Source organism: Ornithodoros turicata, chromosome 4 (assembly GCF_037126465.1).
Source record: "Ornithodoros turicata isolate Travis chromosome 4, ASM3712646v1, whole genome shotgun sequence".
Lineage (NCBI taxonomy): Eukaryota > Metazoa > Arthropoda > Arachnida > Ixodida > Argasidae > Ornithodoros > Ornithodoros turicata.
This window is the reverse complement of record NC_088204.1, coordinates 52,556,565-52,577,932: the sequence shown is the minus strand read 5'-3', so window position 1 is coordinate 52,577,932 and position 21,368 is coordinate 52,556,565. Positions and strand designations below refer to the sequence as shown.

The 21,368-nt window shown below is 44.8% G+C and overlaps 2 long non-coding RNA genes across 2 annotated transcripts; one reads left to right on the top strand and one right to left on the bottom strand.

Moving 5' to 3' along the window:
- Positions 1-11,490: 11,490 nt before the first annotated feature.
- Positions 11,491-13,163, bottom strand: LOC135393172 (uncharacterized). Its single transcript, XR_010422508.1, has 3 exons — positions 13,020-13,163; positions 12,610-12,725; positions 11,491-12,024 (listed from the first exon to the last, which is right to left on the bottom strand). It is a non-coding gene; the product is annotated as an uncharacterized LOC135393172 (long non-coding RNA).
- A 564-nt stretch (positions 13,164-13,727) lies between these two features.
- LOC135393171 (uncharacterized) lies at positions 13,728-14,625 on the top strand. The gene is made up of 2 exons (XR_010422507.1): positions 13,728-14,128; positions 14,558-14,625. It is a non-coding gene; the product is annotated as an uncharacterized LOC135393171 (long non-coding RNA).
- The last annotated feature ends 6,743 nt before the right edge of the window (positions 14,626-21,368 follow it).

Sequence of the window (21,368 nt, the reverse complement as noted above, 5' to 3'; positions counted from 1 at the left end):
GGCTCTCGTGGGGAGAAGACGTGCGGACGGTCGCTCCGTCGTCACTTGATCCCTGGCTGTCGACGAGAGCGGACGCTCCGTCGCAGCGGGGAAAAAGGTGAGTGATTTACCGATGTTTGTGCGTTGTTTTACCGTGCTCGTGTTGAGCCTTTTCTCGCCGTACGCGAATGTTTAGACTTGTTTAGCGGTATCCAAGCCTGTTGACACACGTTTACCGTCGTGTGGCTAGTGGTTCCCGCCTTGTGTTAGCCGCGTAGTGTTGTGACGCTGTGGTTAGGCCTAGTCGATTGCCTTAAGCCTTTTCCCCCGATGTGTAGTGTTTTCTCCATGCTGTTTAGCAGTAGCGGTTAGGCCTTTTCCCTGCGCTCTGGCATGCTTAGACTTGTCGAGCAGTGTTGCCATTTTTACGTGTCGCTACTACTTTCTTGTTCTCTGTCTTTCTCGTATAGAGCTACGATGCTGGCGCCATCTGGTGTGATGCCTTGGAACTAGCTTGCCACCTGCCTCTGCAACCGTCGTGCTCCAGTCACCCGCACCGGCGTGATTTCTTCAAGATGGCGTCGTTGATTTTCAAATAAATTATTCCCCACTGTCTGCTTCCTTTCTATCTAGTTTTTTATTTCCTACAACCCGAATTTTACATTGAAAATCCACGACAAGTATTGCACTGAGTCAGGTTTTCAAAAAAAAATTTAAAAATTTAAAAAAATTTAAATTTTACAGTCATGTTAAAATAATTTAAAGTAAAAAGTGCAATATTTGCCGTGGATTTTCTGTGTAAAACTTGGGTTGAATGATTACTACTCTGCAGTATGTATTGTACCAGCCGAATAAATATGTACCTAGTATAATATAAGGAAGGTTCTTGCAAGACAGGCCCGCAGCTAATCTAAGCTAGAGCACCATCTAAACTTCCAAACCAGTTTTTTGTTACTCTACTACATCACGTGAGTTTCTAAATGCTATATTTTAGCAGTATGTGATATGTTTTCCTACAACATTTCAATGCATGTCACAACATTTTTTCTTATATCTGCTATACTCTATCCAGGTAAGCGATGCTAACAGCAAATATAGCTGTGAATAAATTCAGGAGTGCCTCCCACCTTCAATGGTTATGCAGCGCCATGACGCTGCCATGTTTGCCACTTCTTGTCGTTGAGAGGGAAGCAGAACATTGTCTGCTTCCAATGCATCAAGTACTGTCTTGCTGAGGCTCTCCCAAGGGTAATAAATTCGTGAGAGCAGAGGCATTTGTGGGATTGGTGAAGGTGCACATGTTGACTGATCTAAACAGGAAAGCAAAACAAAAAATGGCACTTAAAGCCCCAAGCAAGAGGGCAAAGTGGCATAGGGAGATGTATGCACTATACCTTGTTACCATAGTCCTAGCAAAACCAAAACGCAAAATACCATAGTCCATTTTTAACAATGAAAATGTCATCGAGGCATTTCTCAGCACCAGCAACCACAAAGCTAAGTGATAACTCATCCATTAAATGCACCTAGAAACAAATAACAGGTGTTACAAAGATTTTTAGAACAACAATGCAATTGAGGCTCATACGAGCGTTATAAACGTTATAACAAAAGTGGCATACCTGTATGTTGCCTTCCTGACAAATTCCATGACCCACAGCAACTCTGATTAGCTCCTGAAGACATGTTCCTGACACCAAGTTTTTCGTTTTGTGATCTCTATTCCTGATCTTCAGAAACGTCTAGTAAACAAGAAAGAAAGGGAAAAAGAAGCAGCATTGAGCAAGCTCTGAAAACCACACACATATAACAATCACTGTAGCACGCACAGGGAAAGATATGTACCTCTCATATGGAACATTCTGTGTCAGAAAACTAGAAGTTATTAAGCAAAACCGGAAGTAGCGTATATATTTTCAGAAATTTGGTTAAACAGACTATATGTACCTGCATAATCATGGCTGAGCAGCGATATTCTGAGGGAGACAACAACAGAGTTTATTACTTCATAAGCTGAATATGGATGACTGTCCATTAACTCTGAGGGTCGCACACAACGATATTCACTTGTCTCTGAGATTCAAGATGGTATAGCCTGAGGTCTGGTAGAAAGCTTGATGGTGTTATGCGAAAAAGAAAATTGGCATCACCTCCGGGCCAGTTTCCACAAAGATGTGTACCGGTTTCCCATAGCGCAGGTTGTACTCGTCTCTGGAGACCACAAGTGTCCTGTTGTATGTTGAGTCCCAAGAATAGTGATTGTCGAAGCACACAAGAAGGGACTGTCAACTCACAGTGCACGATGCATCTGTGATGAGGTGATGTTTTCAGCGTGCAATATCTGCTTCCTCACTGTCCACACTGCTGGCTGCAAGAAGTCACAGAGCAAAACTTTCGAGACAATACTTTTTGTGTTGAATGTGTTGGCGTTTCGTCAGGATGACTCATGGAGGAATTGGTTCTATAGTTCTTGGAAACAGCATTACGTCCCTCTATGGTACAAGGAACAGCACTTGCAAAATCTTCATGTGATAGCAGATGGTCGAAAAGAGCTCGACGAGAAGAAAATTTCTGCAGGAACAAAGTGCACCCGTATATCACCTACCAAGAGAGTGCAAAAAAGGGATCCGTTTATAAACAGCATTCAGCTGTGCGAGCATGAAACCGTTACTGGTGAAAATTTTGACGCCGCTTTGACTAGTGAAAGCTACATTTGTTTGGAAAGACTGTCAAATGAATTGATGAATTGCAAACTGTAGAAGATCGGAATTTTGCAGACAGTTCCTATAGTGCAAATGCAACAGATTTCAATAGAAAGTATTACAGGCCATATCGGAATGATATCCACTTTGGAGATTGGGACACTTTCAGGTGAACCTTCCACAACAGAGGAATTCTGTTTACTCCAGCTCCAAGGGGGGAAATAGAGTCACAACATTTATCAATTTTTAGTGCTAGATCACAGCAAAACACAAATTATTTCAGTAGCCTCCCCCTGCACGACTGAACGTTAGGCAACTCTTTACGTTTCTACTAGGGCTGTGCGACTAGCAAAATTTTCGAGTTCGAGTCGAGTTCGAGTAATACCAAATCACTGTTTCGAGTATCGAGTCGAGTTCGAGTAGTTGGCGTTCCATTAAATGATAGGTAATGTGTAGAAGCAGGAAGGTAGAAAATTTTAAGATGCTTTAGCGCCGCTTTTTGGCCAACTTCCCCTTAAAAATGTTCTTTTGTGCTACAGTTGACAACAAAAAATGAAATGAATGAAGATCATAAGAGCTTTATAAAACAAATGTGCCACCTAATGACAACATTGCTAAATGAATATTAACCCAAAAACATTTACAAGTTATGGGTAGGAAAACTGGTCTTTCTACAACCGTGCGGTTTAACACTTTCCTTACCGCCACAAAAATAGCCATTTGTGGGTGGTTTTACAAATATATTTTTTGTGGGTGACAGTATCACTTCAAAATATGTTGCTATATGGGAAAATGTAGCCAAATCAATGCCCTATCTGATGATGTAAGTTTCATAAACCAAGCTATCCATGTATTTCCAAAATTGATTTTGGGACACCAAAAGATTGGTGCAAACAGCAGAAACCCTTATGAATATACGCCTGTATCTTGAACAAAAATATCAATCTACAAGTTCTAAAATATCCAAAATGTGGCAACCTTTGTCAGAAATAATATATGAAAATATCAACTCTCTGGATCAAGAAGTTCATGAGTTGTGAAAAATAACATGAACACTGCATGTTGTCCATGTAACTGAGTAACAGAGTTCATTGAAGGAGTAAAACAGAAATTAACATCGTAATTTCCGCTGAAAACATTAGTTTCAGGCTTAACTTTCCTGTTGTACCACATATTGCTATTGCGAATCAGAATATGCTTAAAATGGGAGTATTGCGCATTTGTGAAAGAGGCCTGCCGGGGGAGCGCCACGCCGCAAGCAAGATAACATCTCCACACTGCCTCCTTGGCTCAGGGCCAACTTCATAAATCGCTACCACAAAGAAAAGATAAAAGTCAAAATTGAACTCATTCTGTAGTGTTTATAGTATCCAACAAATGTGACCACTTTTCCGAACCTACTTTAGGGACCGAGTAGCGCCGCTCATAAAACGTCAATCACCGGTGATCGACTCTCTATGGGCGTGGTAAGGAACCGTTCGTACCGGATATTTTCGTAAAGTAGTCCTACACAAGGCTTCCAGCCCTTTTCGGTTTTGTGCAGATGCACTTTCTTCACTCTTGTCAGACGTCTCCGAGTTTTATGAGCTAGGAGAACCGAAACAGACTCTCCCGTCGAAGAAACGAAACGACGAAACTATGAAATGCGCTCCTCCCATGTCGGATACGCTTCCGCGCGCGCGACGCCTCCATGGCCAACAGTAGCCAGTTGAAGCCAGTTTGCCATTCATAGCCACTACTCAGTCTGTAGCCAAGTCGAGGTTAGCCGAAGCTAATACAGAAATCAAGATGGCGGAACTGTGACAGCAATCACGGCTGCGCGCAATGCGTGTTTCCAAACGGTGGAATCGTTGTGACAGGTTATTACATGTGATGGATTTTAATGTGGATCTAACGCGAGCTCGAAACGATATCGAGTACTCGAAAGTTGTCGAGTCATCATTTGTCGAGTCGAGTTCGAGTCGAGTACGAGATCGACTCGACTCGAACTCGAAATTTCGAGTACTCGCACAGCCCTAGTTTGTACTCATGATCCACACACACTGACACACACAGACACTGCTTTCCTGCTGTTGCACACCGTTGCTGAGACGCGTATGCAACGAAACAATTTTTGCAACCATACTTACAAGTGGTGCTCGTATGTGACTTGGTATAGTAGTGGAACAACGAAACAGATTTTCAACTCACCTTTGCTTTGCGGGGGTACAGTCGGCCATAGACCAAACACTACAGGTTTTCTCGTCGTATTTAATCCATATACCGCGGAATTTAATCCTTATACCGTGGATTTAATCCTTATGCCACCACTTTTAATCCTTGTATCGTGGGATTTAATCCTTATACCGCCACTTTTAATCCTTATGCCGTGGGATTTAATCCTCCTTCTGTGAAATTTAATCCTTATGCTACCAATTTTAACCCTTATGCCGTGGAATTTAATCGTGAATTCACGGGTTCGCTTTTCATAATTCTTTTCACTATAATGTGGGTCTGCCTGCATGATTTCTGACCTGTTTTGACTATTTCATGGTTTTTGTCGATACATTGACTCTTTCGTGACTATGCCTACTCAAGGCACTACTATGGGATGGTAGGGACTACCTGCATGATTTTTGACCTGATATCACTATTTCATCGTTTGCTGCTATATAAGATTACATTTTATGACTATGCCTACTCTACGCACTACTATGGGACTACCAGCATGATTTATGACCTGTTATGACTATTCGCTTGTTTATGACTATAAATTGACTTTTTATGACTATGCGAATGCTATGCCCTACTATACGATTGTATGGGACTACCTGCATGATTTATGACTTATTTGGACTATTTCCTTGTTTATAGCTATAAATTGACTTTTTGTTACTACCAGTGTTCAATGCACTACTATGTGATAATATGGGACTATGTGCATGATTTATGACCTGTTATGACTATTCACTTGTTTATGACTGTAAATTGACTTTTTATGACTATGCGAACGCTATGCACTACTATGCGATTGTATTGGACTGCCTGCATGATTTATGACCTATTTTGACTGCTTCCTTGTTTATGGCAATAAATTGACTTTTTGTGACTATCACTGTTCAGTGTACTACTATGTGATACTATAGTTTATTACTATAGTATATTAGATTTATGACTTACAATGTTGTCACACTGGGCAGACACATCTTACATGTGACATCACGGCCCCATTACTATTACAATTTTAAGCTACATTACATTAGGCTACAAGGTTGTGTTTTCAAGAATAAACCTTGAGTTAACTAATGAGCGCCATACGGGTTATTCAACTCCTGCCCTCATCGTCCCACCATTGAAGATCGAAGTCCCAAGGAAAGTTGTCGTGGTGGAATTGTGGCGGAATGACGCGAGTCCGTACTTGAAATGAAGGAATGATAGCTCAGGAGTAACAACAACTATATACGAGGGGCGTTCAAGTCAAACCGGGACTTTGTCTCCTGAGTGTACAAATGGCTCGCGCTACTTCTTTTTCGTCATTTTCACACGCGGAAGGCCTCCGCGTTCACCACGTGGTCGTCCAAAGTTTGTGCAAAACAGAAGACACGTGCTGGACAAGATGGCCGACAACGAGATGTGCGCGCACATCGAACAGCGAATTGTCATGAAGTTTCTCGTGAATGAAGGCGTAAAGTCATCTGAAATTCACAGAAGACTTCAGGCTCAGTATGGCCACGATACACTTAGCCGCAGTAAAGCGTTTGAGTGGTGCAAACGGTTCCGAGACGGGCGTACATCAGTGCAGGACGATCCCGGCCGGGGCGGCTCAGAGCCCAGTGTCAGAGTTCCTGACAACATTGCTATCATTCATGAACACCTTCAGTTTCGGAAGCCGGGCGTCATCACCAAAGGAGTCCTCCTCCTACAAGACAATGCACGCCCGCATACCGCGCATCTCACGACACGCACCTTACAGGAACTCGGCTGGGAGTTGCTGCCACATCCCCCTTAAAGCACAGACCTCGCCACCAACGATTTCCATCTCTTCGGGCCACTGAAGGTGTTCCTTGGGGGCCATCACTTCAGCTGCGACGACGAGGTCAAGAATGCGGTCCGATCATGGCTGCTACGCGTCGGTAAGGATTTCTACGCTGCTCGCATCCAAGCACTCGTGAAACGCTGGTACAAGTGCATTAGTGCCAGCAGGAGATTACCTTGAAAAATAAAACTAATTTCTCGCCTGTAAGTTCATTTTACTTTTGCGAAAAATGAAAAGTCCCGGTTTGACTTGAACACTTCTCGTAGATTTAATTACACTATGTGCATGATACTAAGTACATTACCGAAGGTCGAGACTGACCATCCCTTCCCAAACTTTCTTGAATCTCCAGATCTTTCAAGATCGGAATACCAAACCGAAGACCCGATTCCCAAAAACCCCGATTTCATCATTCGAACATTAGTACGGCCCAGACAATTCCATCCATAATATTTCACTTCCCCTGATTAACATCACTAAACTCTTAGCAATTAAACAAAGTTCACAAACGATAATACAGCTCCATTAGCGGACGCTTCACAAACTACAAAGAAGCAACGGCTTAGCAAAATATATTCTCAAGGAAACTCCAACAGTGCGGAGGTCATCTTCCCCAGAGCGACCGTTTGAATCCTTTCACCCTTCAACCTTCTAGGCAAAAATGACACAAATACATCTACCTCAAACAGAAGAGACAGTTACAGACGTATACACCTCTGGTGCTTTCTCCAAGGGGTTCTTGACAAAGGAGGCCATGAAATGACCTCCGTCAGAGTATTTCCCGAATGGCAGTGCTACATTCGAAAACGCGGGTCTGACCCAACTACGGATGCCCGAGACTATATTAGGAAGGGAAAAATTATGAACTATGTGCAGAATAGTACACTGTAATAAAATGAAGCAATGAAATTAATAGGATTGAAAAGCGGACCACTAGGTAAGTGATCGCCGACTAATAACCTTGCAAGATGACAAGGCATTCAACAACATGGGCGACACTGACGAGGAGACTGATATATTTCAGTATACAGTATACAAGAAGACTGTCCTGATATCTCACATGTAACGGCCGTTCACAGTCCGAGCGTTGGATCTTCTTAATTACTGAGCTTTAGAATATCGTACGACCTCGCCTGCATACGCAAGCAATAGCGTGGTGGATATTTTGTTCACTGCAGAATGTAACGTTATACATAGTTGTGGAGCATTTCACTAAATGAAATGTCTCTCCATACTTTTCTAATCAACAGTAATGGTAGCAGTGTGCTGAGGCAGTGTCATGCGAACGGGCGAAACGTCTAACGTTAGTTTGAAAGATAGTGCAGACGCAGTTTCAGCATTTAGTGCAAATCAATAACGAAAAAAGGCACAGACTCAGTATAAGTACATAAAAAGAAAAAAGAAAACAAAAGACGTACACGTACCGGACAATTATTTTAAAAGGTTTAGTTTAGTGTCATCAGTAGGACAAGTCGCTAAATTTTTGCGCGTGAAAATGCGATTTTTTCTATCATTCGCCCGTTCTGTGCGTACCGTGTGTTTCTGGACCACCTGGGCATGCTTTAACTCGACGACTTTGAAGAAGATGCTAAGTGACCAATAAGGATAATAATAATAATAGTGATAAACGTCATTATTATTTATGAATACAGGCCCAAGTGACATGCCAAATGTAGTTCAAAGTTGCGCAAAATTTGGCTAGCCAAAGTTCTTCATGGAACAAGTTGGGCTGTACAGCACATTTCCAGTTTGGAATTGGTTCCTTTGGCGAAAATTACCAAAGATTGGATTTCATTTGGGTGGCCAACTGCTTAAATATATTCGCCATGTTTGGATTCGCATGTAAAATATGAGTCTCTTTTTTTTATCGCACACTGTTTCCTGCAAAACCAGTCTGTTTACTCTCTTGCTTGAAAAGTAGGCGTGTGCTTAGCGCAGACAGCGGCACGCGAACGATGGAAACACCTAATGCTCTCAGATGAATCTTGACAACTGCTCACCAGGTGTTTGATCTCCATGAGATATGTTTTGTAGATCAGTACGAGTTTGGCTATATTTGGCAAACCCGTGTGTGGTGGCGGTGGTGGTAAAGCTGAAAAACTGCTCGCCGATGTTGACCACGCTGGAAGCGGGCAGCGTCACGACTAAGCGTGTGTACCATACATGGTCGATAAGCTTTCACTTATTGTTGGCTGGCCAATGGTTGATATAATTAAAAAATTGCTTTGTTGGCCAAGCAACGTGCTGACCACACCTTCGACATCCGATTGCCAATCTATAGCCATTGGCCAGTGCCTGCTTGAGGGGTTACCCCGCTTTAAAATGCACATGGGATTAATATCACCGAAGCTTGAGGGCTCAACTATACGTTGAAAGGTGTAGTATTCACTAAAGGTTTGTATCAATGTCTTCAGTTGATCTAACCATTTGTCGATATACCGTGCAAAATAAAGAAAAAAAGACATATTGCGCCGTTTCCTAGCATTGTCAGCACATCGAAATTACGGTCACGCCGGTCAGTCTCAAGGTCCCGTTGCCACAAAAAGCCGTCCACTGCTGGTCACATACCCGTGTCACTACCAAGTGCCAACGTTGGGCTGCGGGTCAACCTGTAGGTCGAGGAGCCGCAACATGAGCTGCAAGACGACTGCTGGTTACACACAACCCGACGGCTAACGCTGCGCCATCTCTCAGGAGAGAACAGAGGCTTGCGAAGTGTCCGCCTTCCTCGGGCCTCCTCCTGCTGGCCGGCATCCAAGAGTCTCCTCTGCTCTTGGTCAACATACTGAACTTTAGTACTTCAGACGCTCTTCCGCGGACTTCAGAGTGTGCCGCGCTTGATACCGCCACTTCACAGCTATTACTGTAAAAGAAAAATGCGAGAATTCCGAAGCGCCGAAGCAGGAAACAAGGTCCACGTACACGCAGAAGTATCGCGTCCCGAGTGGCTCGAGACTACCATCTCCATTTTTTTTCTTTTAAAATCAATCAAGTATCGCTTCGCAGCGCCGTCCGCTACCTTGCTGTCGGATGCTGCCTCGTTACCGACCGTCGTCTGCGTCTTTGCAGGAGGCCGAAAACTGACAATCGGCCAATACCAGTTACTTTTGCCTGAGACATCTGCATTTTCTCTTTTCCTCATAAAATGTTCACCGCGAACTGAGAGTATATGTAATCGACGTCGTCTACGAAAGCAGACGACAGATTGAGGGTAACGTAGCAGACGACGATCTGCAGGCGCGCATGCAGCGAACCCAGGGATTTCCCTACACCCCCCCCCAGGGGGGGGGGGGGGGTGTACACCCTCCCTGAATTTTGCAACCCCCCCCCCCCCTGGAATTTCTCAGGTAACCCCAACCAGCTTGGCCACCAACACGTTCTGGTAGTGAGTCCGGCGCAGCGAATTACATCATGTACTCTCAAACTTGGGCTGTAGGACCGCAGCCATGGAGATGATCGTACCATGAATATATTCAAAATCATTTGAAAGTGACTGTTCAACGCATATATTGCGCGCGGGCACGCAAACTCAATGTGGATCATCAAGAACCATTTGCGCCCAACTCAATCAAGCGAACTATTCTGCTTTTTTCGTCTAAGGTTTTCACCGTTGGTTGCTAGGTATTCATTGAGCTCCGTGAGACAAGGCGCTAGTCTTTTTTCTTTGTCGATCGTGTGATTATGCATCTTAATGTTGAAATGCCGTTCATAATGAATCTGTATTCTAATGTACTGTGTTCTAAGGTAATAACATGTACAAATAGAACGGGAAAGCTGTGCAGATATGTCACCATTGTGCCACGATTCTTTCCGTGTCTAAGAAAACTTCCGTAAGTGGTACCTTCACCAAGCATACCCCCCCCCCCCTTGAAAGCACTGTATTCGGAACTGCTCGCCCCCCTCCCCCCCCCCCAGCAGTGAATTTCTGGGGAAATCACTGGTCGTGCTGCATTTCACTTTGAGATCAATCGGTGTGAATCCCGGAACCGGAATGAATGCACCAGGTAGAAATGCACGAGGGCCTCCGCGAAAGCGGCATGGAGACACCAGAAGAAAAAACAAACGCGTGTCGCCCCAAGATCGATGGAGGATCATTGACTGCGCAAGGCACGGTGGTGATCTAATTCAGCTGGCCGAGATGCTCGAAGTGAATATAAAGACTGCCCGTTCAATTGTGATAACGGACAGAGAGGAAACAGAAAAGAGGTGGGGCCATTACGAGGTATGGTGATGAGATAGTGCGTAAGTTGAAGGTAATAGTAGACGAGAACGCAAGCTTGACTTTGGTACCCAATCCATGACATCGTAACGCAGCAATGCCCCGGAGTCACCATCAGCACATCGTCCGTGAACAGGCTTTTAGATGGTCATGGTTACACCATAAAGCTACTCTCGTGTCAACCTGTCGACAGAAACCGTCCTGACGTCAAAGAACATAGGAAACAATACGCAGCTTGGCTTCAAAGGGAGGGTCCACAGCTGCTCCGTTACTATGTAGATGAAACAAACTTTAACATATGGTGTAGCAGAAGCTACGGGCGCTAGCAACGGGGAACAAAAGCTGTGCGCCGAAGAGTAGGATCGAAAGGTGCGAATATCAACTTGATTGCTTGTATGTCATCGGGCGGTCTCTTGCACTGGCAAATTGTGGACAAAGTTTCGTGGCAGACGTATAACAAATTTATAGCAGAGGCGTCGTGCCTTGCGGAAGAGTCCGAGCCGAATGAAAAAGCTGTCTTCCTCATGGATAACGCGCCTGCACACAAACGTGTGCACGACGCGAGCTTGGGTAACATCTCATTACGGCCGAAGTCTCATTACGGCCCAAGTCTCATTACGGCCGAAAGTCTCATTACGGCCGAAAATCCTTTAATCCCCAAGTGTCTCGTTACGGCCAAAGTCTCAATACGGCCGAAGGTAGTCTCATTACGGCCGAAGATGTCTCATAACGGCCAAAAAGAAAAAAGAAGCATCCACCATATTAGCTGTGTATATACTGTGTTTTATGCTTCCCAAAATGTGTCCGAGGCGGTGTGCCCCCACGGCTTGTGTCACACACAATGGTTCATGCACACAATATTGCGACAGTGTTTCATGCATCCCTCGTGAAAAATGGTTTTATTGTCATATGTGTCACACGATATTTGTATGTGTTACGCCATTTTCTCTCAGTATTCAAGCAACATCCTACTCGTTGGTTCTGTGAGCGAACTGTGTGCGTGTTCTGAAAAGTACTCCACAAGGGAGCCCACTGGGAGCTCCAGGAGCCACATGACCTATGACCATGATCTTCTCCCCCACTAGCTGCCTTCTACAATTTACGTCCACCTGAAATTTAAAAAAAGTACATAAGGCACAGAACAAAATGACATATGCTTTCGTTTAATGATGACCATGAGACATATGCTGTCGAGCAGACTTTTTTTTCCATATATTCAAAACATATTCAAGAATTATGGACAACAATGACAATTACGTCATAATGATGCAGCTGCATAGCCAGGAAAATATTTCAGGAGGTGCTTTATGAGGCTTGACATGGGGTGGAGGAGTCCCCCTTATCAGTGCTTTACCCAGACCCCCTACACCCCCCTAACTTTTTTGCCTGTGCACCCCCTACAGGGGGTGCCCTTGTGATTTCAGCTTCAGATACGTCTGTAATGATATGTTAAGCTGTAATGACGTAACTATAATGATGACCTCCCCCCACAATTTTTTCCAACACCCCTCTCGTGCTTGGGATTCTGGATAAACCACTGCCCCTCGTTCATTTTCGTGGGGCACTACATTAGGGCTTATGCCACTGCACTGATGTCACAATGTTATAAGTGTGTGTCACTCTGGGTATTCGGAATTCCTCTAAGCTACAATATGTAAATTCAGAATACCAGAAGGGTAAGCATCAGATGTTACCTGCAGGCTTCATGCTGAAACGCGTGTACGCAAAACACTTCCGCCGTGGTGGGCGACGTCGTTAGTGTAATCATACACGCAAGACAATTGCGGGCACATGGAGTAGTGGCAGCAACCTGAAAACGATACATTTTCTTGCTTTATATGAGTAATCAAAAATATACATTCCCACATGTTTCGTTTTGTCGTTTGCAGGAAGCGCTAATAAGGGAACAGCACTTGGTTGGTCACATGCAAGCCACAATGCGAAAGGTGCCGATATTTCGATTACGCGATCAAAAATTAAAAGTCTACAACCATGCACACTTCCCCATGCAACTACTTCCCCAGCATCGTGAGACATGACACCATGTATTCACGTATAGTGTAATGTGAAATGATATGCAGGAATGAAAAAGATGCCAACATACCTGTAATCCAGTGTCCCATAAGTTTGATTCGATTTTCTGGCAGCTACCATGAAGAGCAAATGCACGATTCACAAGTTTCGTTTCGCCATTTTCATTGCTGTTAATTTCGCAACCGTCAAGCAATCCCACGTGACCTCCTTTGGATCAGTGAAATGTGAAAATTACTTGCGTCATGAACATGTATGTTCATCTCAGCGCAAATCACGTTTTGCATGCTATAGAAGGTAGGGGGATCAATACTCTTCCTTTCGTGTTTTGATATCTTGTTGTTTTGCTACTCTCACTTTGGAGTTCGGATGGTGTCTAGCAACGTTGGGTACCTCGTTTCTTGTGTTGAGCGGGTGGTTGCTGTTTACGAAGTGTTCATATATCGATTTGTAGTGCTGTAATGTGCAAATTAGCGGACTTTATAGCGGCTCTCTATTTTCCGTCGTTGTCTTTCGAGCAGCGCCTGTTGTTCCGGTACAAATCGAGTTTAATGAATCGCCACAGCCCCAACGTACGTGTATATCGCGCAGTGTTGACAAAGTCCAGCAGGAATTCTGGTGAGTAATGCTTTCGTAGATTGTCTGGATTAGTAGTGTGCTGTCCACACATAGTTGGATTCTCATACGAGTAATTTAAATGAATCAAAACAGCCGAAGTGCCTGTAATAGATGTAACTCGGTATCTGTCCGTAGGTTTGCGTTGTTTCTAGTTGGTTGCGCGTTTAGGAACAACAAATTTATTCGAAGACGATAAGATACCGACAGTGCATCACCGTACAGCAGCATTTACTCGTATCATTGTGAGCCATATTTAATTCGTTAAAATTTTTCGTCGTATTTCTTCAAAAATAAAAGCGCAAGTCGGCGTACTTGAATTGATCTCCTTGAACTGCTTACGTCGAACGTCTGCAAATGTTGTACTTATGTGCCTTCGCGCACCATACTAGGCACAAAAGCATATCTGATTAGAATAAATACTTCAAGAGGAAGTCATTCAAATACATTGTTATTTATAGCTGGTTTTCCATTCCAGGCATGGTATGTGGCTGCACGGTGGATTCCGAAAAAGAAAAACAACATGGCTAATAGGATGTTGCTGCCCAGGGAGTCCTGGCCGAAGAGGTGAGCTGTTAAGATCATCATAAGGTTCTGTTGTGAAGTGAGAAATTTTGTAGTAGTGCACGAATTAACATTCGTGCACTACCTTTATAAAAAAGAAACCAGAAATGGAAAGTTATGCATGCATCATTTCATGAATTGTAATGTATCACTATTTGATATTCACATGTTTCCATTAAGGGAATGAACTACTGAACCTATATTCATATAATGGTCATGCTCTGTGTTTACCTGGAAGTCACATTTTTAAGGCTTGTCATTCTTTTGTCTAGATGAAGATTTATGTTAACCTTGTATGAAATAACAGACACGTATCAACACATGTGCAACTTGTGCACATTAAAACCAGCCATGTAGAGACAAATGCTTGTTTTTGTTTGTTTGTTTTTTAAATATTCTAGCCTATTCATGGTTGCTCTTCGCTTCTTGCAGGTTTATTCATTCCAGAAGCAAGAATTGTACAATTGTAAGGCGAATGGAAATAAACTGACATCGACTGAGATAGGTGTTCAGTCTTGGCCAGTGACTGTAGGATGGCTCCAAAAGCGTCACAACAAAGCCAATATTCATCTAGCTCTCTACAAGTAGCTAACTCCACATAGTAGCCTGCTTCACAGCAACATCAACACTACCTTGTGGGAGTACACATTACACAATATGTTGCATTGTGCTGTGGTATGATAACATACCGTTTGTCTCGCAATATGTGTATATAAATATGATAAGGGCCCTAAGGGCACAGTGCATGCCTTATACCCTGCTGAATATATATCCATACCTGGCTACGACATTGCATATCAATGCAGGTTACAATACACATTTTCACATTTGGCCGTTATGAGACATCTTCGGCCGTAATGAGACTGCCTTCGGCCGTGTTGAGACTTTGGCCGTAATGAGACACTTGGGGATTAAAGGATTATCGGCCGTATTGAGACATCGGCCGTAATGAGATACAATCCGAGCTTGAGCACGCGACACTCTACAAAGTATCTGCCCCCTTACAGCCCGTTTCTCAACCCTATTGAGGAAATGTTTTCTAGATTTAAGCTTGGAGTAAAGTCCCTCCTCACTGAAAGGCAGGACGAAATTCTTGGAAAGCCGCAAGATATGACTATAAGAGAATACCGTCGCAACATATTGCTTCAGGTTGCGGAAGAAGCACTGAGGAAAATTCAACGTTCAGACTGTGCGGCCTACGACCGCAATCACTTCAAGTACCAAGACGACGCTATGAACGGCCGTGACATGTGAGATGTCCGGACAGCCTGCTTATATAGTAAAAGAAAATAAATCTTTTCCTGATCACTGTGTCGCCCCTTGTTATTGAATGCCGTGAATGCGGTGTTGTTAGACGCTAAGCACTTACCAATTGCCCCGCTTTCCTGCTCGTTTTGGAGCTCGTTATTTACGACAAGGGATACATGTGGTTCAAAAGCCTCCATTATCAGGCTTTTTCGATGAATGCATGTTTCAGTTCTTGTTCCCAGGCAACTAAGCCTTGTGTTGTGTTTGTCTGTTTATGTCCCATATCCAATAGTCCCGTACTATCCCATACTAGCGCATAGAGCAGTCATAGTCATAAAGAATTACTTTGTAGCCGTAAACAGGGAAATAGTCATAACATATCATAATCATGCAGGTAGTCCCATACTATCACATTGTAGTGCATAGAGCAGTAATAGTCGCAAAGAAGGCAATTTATGACCGTAAACAAGGCAATAGTCATAACATATCATAAATCATGCAGGTTGTCCCATACTATCCCATTGTAGTGCATACATCAGTAATAGTCGCAAAGAAGGCAATTTATAGTCATAAACAAGTGAATAGTCATAACAGGTAATAAATCATGAAGGTAGTCCCATAGTATCACATAGTACTGCATTGAACAGTGATAGTCACAAAAAAGTCAATTTATAGCCATAAACAAGGAAGTAGTCAAAATAGGTCATAAATCATGCAGGTAGTCCAATACAATCGCATAGTAGTGCATAGCGTTCGCATAGTCATAAAAAGTCAATTTATAGTCATAAACAAGCGAATAGTCATAACAGGTCATAAATCATACTGGTAGTCCCACAGTAGTGCATAGAGTAGGCATAGTCATAAAATGTCATCTTATATAGCAGTAAACGATGAAATAGTGATATCAGGTCAAAAATCATGCAGGTAGTAGTAGTGCATTGAGTAGGCAGAGTCATAAAAGAGTCAACATATAGACATAAACCATGAAATGGTCAAAACAGGTCAGAAATCATGCAGGCGGACCCACACTACCACATTATAGTGAAAAGAATAATGAAAAGAGAACCCGTGAATTTAGGATTAAATTCCACGGCATAAGGATTAAAATTGGTAGCATGAGGATTAAATTTCACAGAAGAAGGAGTAAATCCCACGGCACAAGGATTAAAATTGGTAGCATGAGGATTAAATTTCACAGAAGAAGGAGTAAATCCCACGGCATAAGGATTAAAAGTGGCGGTATAAGGATTAAATTCCACGAAACAAGGATTAAAAGTGGCGGCATAAGGATGAAATTCCACGGAATAAGGATTAAGTTTTGGGGTTATAAAGTTTCAGAACAATGTGAACTGTTCAGTTCAACAGTTTCTTGAGCTGGTGAGGATATATCTTATGTCGACACTGATTGAAGTGGAGGGGAAAGTTTATAGGCAAAAGAAAGGCATATGTATCGGGTCAAGAATAGCTCCAATTTTGAGCTCCTTGGTGATGAGTAATATTGACAAGAACATCCAAACGGAATTAGGTTTGAATAAGTGGCCTGTTCATGACGTGTTCAGATATGTGGATGATTTTTTGATCATTCTGGATAAGGACTTAGATTGTAACAGAGTCAAGGATATGTTTACCAGCAAAAGTCGGGGTCTCAAATTTACAGTGGAAGAGCCCATTGATAACCGCATCCAGGTTTTATATATTGAGATCGCTTGTTGTCAGGGAAAATTTTGTTGGGATGCGAAGAACGGAGAAACCTTTGATGCCCTTTGATTCATGTTGTTCAAAAACTACAAAACGCTACCGCACAAAATGTTGTAAGAAACGCGCTTGAGAGGTTCTGTGAGCACAAATGTTTGTGAGTTGTGTTGCGCAGATACATAGACTTGAGAGGGCGGGTTATCCGGAAGCAATTATTACTGATACATTGAGTCGTGTGTTAACACGTTTGGTAAAAGGAGACAAACGAGAAAAGGTCAGAGAGAAGGATAAGTTCGCCGTCATTGAGTATGTGCGTAAGGCATCGCATGGGTTAAAGAAATTATCTAAGAAGTTTGGGGTAGATGCGGTGTTTAGAAAGTGGTGGGGTCTTAATTCCCTATTTAATAGGGTAAAAAAGGAGCGGAACACTGGTTGTAAAGTTGAACATCATACAAAGTACGTTAAGTGTGCTATAGGGGTAGTATATTGTATTCCATTAAAATGTGGGAAGAAATATGTAGGACAGACAACACGTTGCTTAAACACAAGGCTAAGGGAACATAATCAAAATAGGAAAAAATGGAAACGACTGGGCACCTCGCACGGTGTAAGGGATGCGAACCCCACTTAAATAGCACAGAAGTTTTGTATCAAAACAAGAAACAAGGGACATTGGTATATTTGGAAGCCTTAACGATAAAGAAATTGGGGAACTTGTGTATAAGTGTGCCGTCTGTAACTTTGAATTGTAACAATTGAACTGTAACAATTGAAGGCGACCTCTTAGCAGAACTTGAGTATCGGGCCCCGCCGCCGCCTGAATTGGCGTTAGAACAGCGCTGTGCGTGGTCAGCGGGAGCAGCCTCGGTTGAGCGCCCATCTGCAGTGGGACTGGATGAGCACAACCGCAATTATTATGTGGAGCCATCACGCCGAGCACCTGATCCCTTCCGTTATGAACAGAGGGCGATCCCCGCAGGAACGAGCCTTGACAGACCCGTCCTGTCCCATAATCATGGTCAACCCGGCTATTTAGCTGGCGAAACCCCAAGGAGGCCGCAGGAGCAGTGGCAGCAACGCAGAATGCCCGCCGGCTGTTGGACGTGCGGCAGCCCTGACCACTTTCGTCGGGAGTGTCCGCAGCAAAGACCAAACCCCCGTAATGTGCCAACGGGAAACGGTCGCAGCCGACGCCGGTAAAAAATTGCTGAACGACGTCGGCAACCTGCCGAAGGAGCGAACGAAGGGTTACAATCCCTGACCCTGACAATTCAGAAGTTGGCTTTGCAAGCAGCAAGATAAGAGGAGACGCCTTAGCTCCTTTTGCCTTTTCCGTCCGAGATAACATCGAGGACAAGGAACCAAACATCTGTTCGAATTTTGGGAAGAGATTACATCGCCCTTATCGACACGGGAGCTACGGTCTCCCTTATCGGCGATTGTGTTTACGAGCACTGCGTATCACGGAATGTGGAATTGCAATCCACAGATGTCACTACGTCTTGCTTCAAATGACGTGATTCCAGCACAAACTGCAGTTGTGCTCTGGCTTCGCTTTGATGGGAGACGACGAAAGCAGCGCTTCGTCCACCTTCCTGGCCTGGCAGTGCCCGTTATCCTGGGCAGGGATTTCATCATCCGGCAGAAATTTGTGCTGGACCTGCCCAATGGAGGATACGTTTACCACGGATCGTCAGGATTTTTTCCTTTCGCCGTGCCACAGGACAGCAGTTCAGCTAAGCAAGCTGCAGCAATGTCCGTCGAACCGTCCCCGCTCCCCTGTCTTGGGGTCATTCCATGGTACAGTGCTGGACAAAAGTTTACGGAACGCGCGAGCGGTGTATCTTCTCTGGGCAGAGACACCCTAGCGGCGAGCGGAAGCGGGCGAGTCCACGCGTTCAGAGGGATGAAAGAGTGCGCTTGTGGCGACCCACCGTGGTATAGTAGTGGTAACTTTGCTTTTGAGTGTAACGAACGCCAAAACGGCTTCGTTTTCGGTCTGCTGCACCGAGCGCGAGTGGAAGTCCCTCCGCTCTCGGAGAGATAACAGGACGCTAAGATGAACTGAGGTGACAACGGGCTCGCAGTGCCTAGCTTTTTTCTTTTTTACGCCTCAGCGTAATGCAGCTGACATGGCCTGCGCAGCGAAAACGACTGGGGCAGCCTGAAGAATAGGATGAGCAAGAGACGGACGCCTACAAGGAGCAAGGGCGCACTCTGGGAATTTATAGAAGCAGAGTGGTCCTTGCTACGTGAAGACGTGGACCTTGTCCGTCGGCTACTATACGCTTCCCTTCCTGTGCGTATGGCCCCAGTTATAGCTGCGAAGGGGGACCGACAAAGTATTGAGACAGTATCGTCTCCCCCTGCCTCTTTTTTTTTGTGTGTGCTCAAGGGTATACGCTCTTTTCTTCTGTTTTTGTCTAATAAAAAAGAAAAAAGCTAGGCACTGCGAGCCCGTTGTCACCTCAATTCATCTTAGCGCCCTGTTATCTCTCCGATAGCGGAGAGACTTCCTTCCCGCGATAGCCACTCGTGCTCGGTGCAGTAGACCGAAAACGAAACCATTTTGCCGTTCGTTACACTCAAAAGCAAAGTTACCACTACTACCACGGTGGGTCGCCACAAGCGCACTCTTCCATCCCTCTGAACGAGTGGACTCGCCCGCTTCCGCTCGCCGCTAGGGTGTCTCTGCCCAGAGAAAATACGCCGCTCGCGCGTTCCGTAAACTTTTGTCCAGCACTGTACCGAGGGGAGCGCCGTCAGCTTGAACAAGTACTGCGGCAGTTTGACAGTGTCTTCACGGATAAACCCGGTAAGTCGTCTGTGTTACAGCATAGCATAGACACGGGTAACGCTAGGCCCTGGCGTTGTAATCCGAAACCATTGAGTGTGCATAAGCGTGCTTTGTTAGACGCTGCTCTTGATGAAATGCTCTAAACCGGTGCAGTTCAAGGGTCCCAGAGCCCTTGGGCGTTTCCTGTCGTCCTTGCTCCGAAACGTGATGGTACGGCTAGGTTATGCGTCGACTACCGTCGACTTAACGCAGTAACTATAAGGGACTCTTACCCCTTTCCGTCCATCGAGTCTATCATGTCTTGCTTCATTCATTCATTGCTATCATGTATTCCCTGGGCAACGCTACAGTGTTTTCAACGCTTGATTGTAGTAGAGTGTTTTTGCAAATCCAAGTTTCCTCGGAGGATGTCCCGAAAACAGCCTTTACCTGTCATAGGGGTTTGTTTGAGTTTGTACGGATGCCTTTCGGTCTGTCTAACTCTCCCGCCAGTTTCCAACGGCTAGTGGATACCGTATTGGGAGATGCGAAGTATAACTTCGCCATGGCGTACATGGATGATGTCGTAGTGTTTTCCAGAAACTTTCAGGAACATTTGGAACACCTGTCAATCGTCCTTGCAAGGATGAAAGGCGGGGCTAACCATCAACCCCCGCAAGGTGCAGCTGGCATCGCCTAGGATCAGCCTCCTCCGCTTCATGGTGGACGGAGGAACCATCAGTCCTAGCGATGACAAGCTAAAGGCGATCATGGAGTATCCGGTTCCCGGTAACGTAAAAGCCTTGCAGCGTTTCTTGGGTACGGTTGGTTTCTACAGACAATTCATTCCTAATTGCGCTGAGTTAGCGCAGCCGCTTAACCGGTTGTTGCGCAACGATACACCGTGGCAGTGGGGAGAGGAGCACGAGCGATCATTTCGAGCTCTTTCTCACGCAATCGCTAATACTGCCAGGTTATATTTGCCTGACCTGAACAAACCGTTTGTAGTGCAAACAGATGCTAGCGATTATGGGGTTGGCGCAGTTCCCTTGCAGGAGCATGACGCTATTCTCTGTCCAGTGGCTTTTGCAAGTCGCACGCTGAATCCGGCAGAACGGAATTACTCCGTCACGGAAAAGGAATGCTTGGCGATCATCTTCGCTCTCAGGAAGTTTGACCTGTACCTGGAAGGCACCACTTTCACCGTCCAGACTGACCACCAGGCACTTCTTGGCTGCAGCGGCTCCGCAACCCATCTGGACGTCTTGCCAGGTGGGCCCTGACGCTACAAGGCTACTCCTTCAACGTGGAGTACAGGCGGGGCTCGACGAACGTGGTAGCAGACGCGCTTTCCCGTGCGCCTCTAGCGGAGGGGAGAGAGGAATGCACCGAGGCCCCTTCTCAACTCCTGGCAGCAGCACAAGTGGCACGAGACGTACCTTCGTCTTGGGGCACGGTCGTGAGCAGAGAGCAGCTCCTAGACGCTCAGGGAGCGGACGGCCTTTGTCAGCGGATGTCTCAATG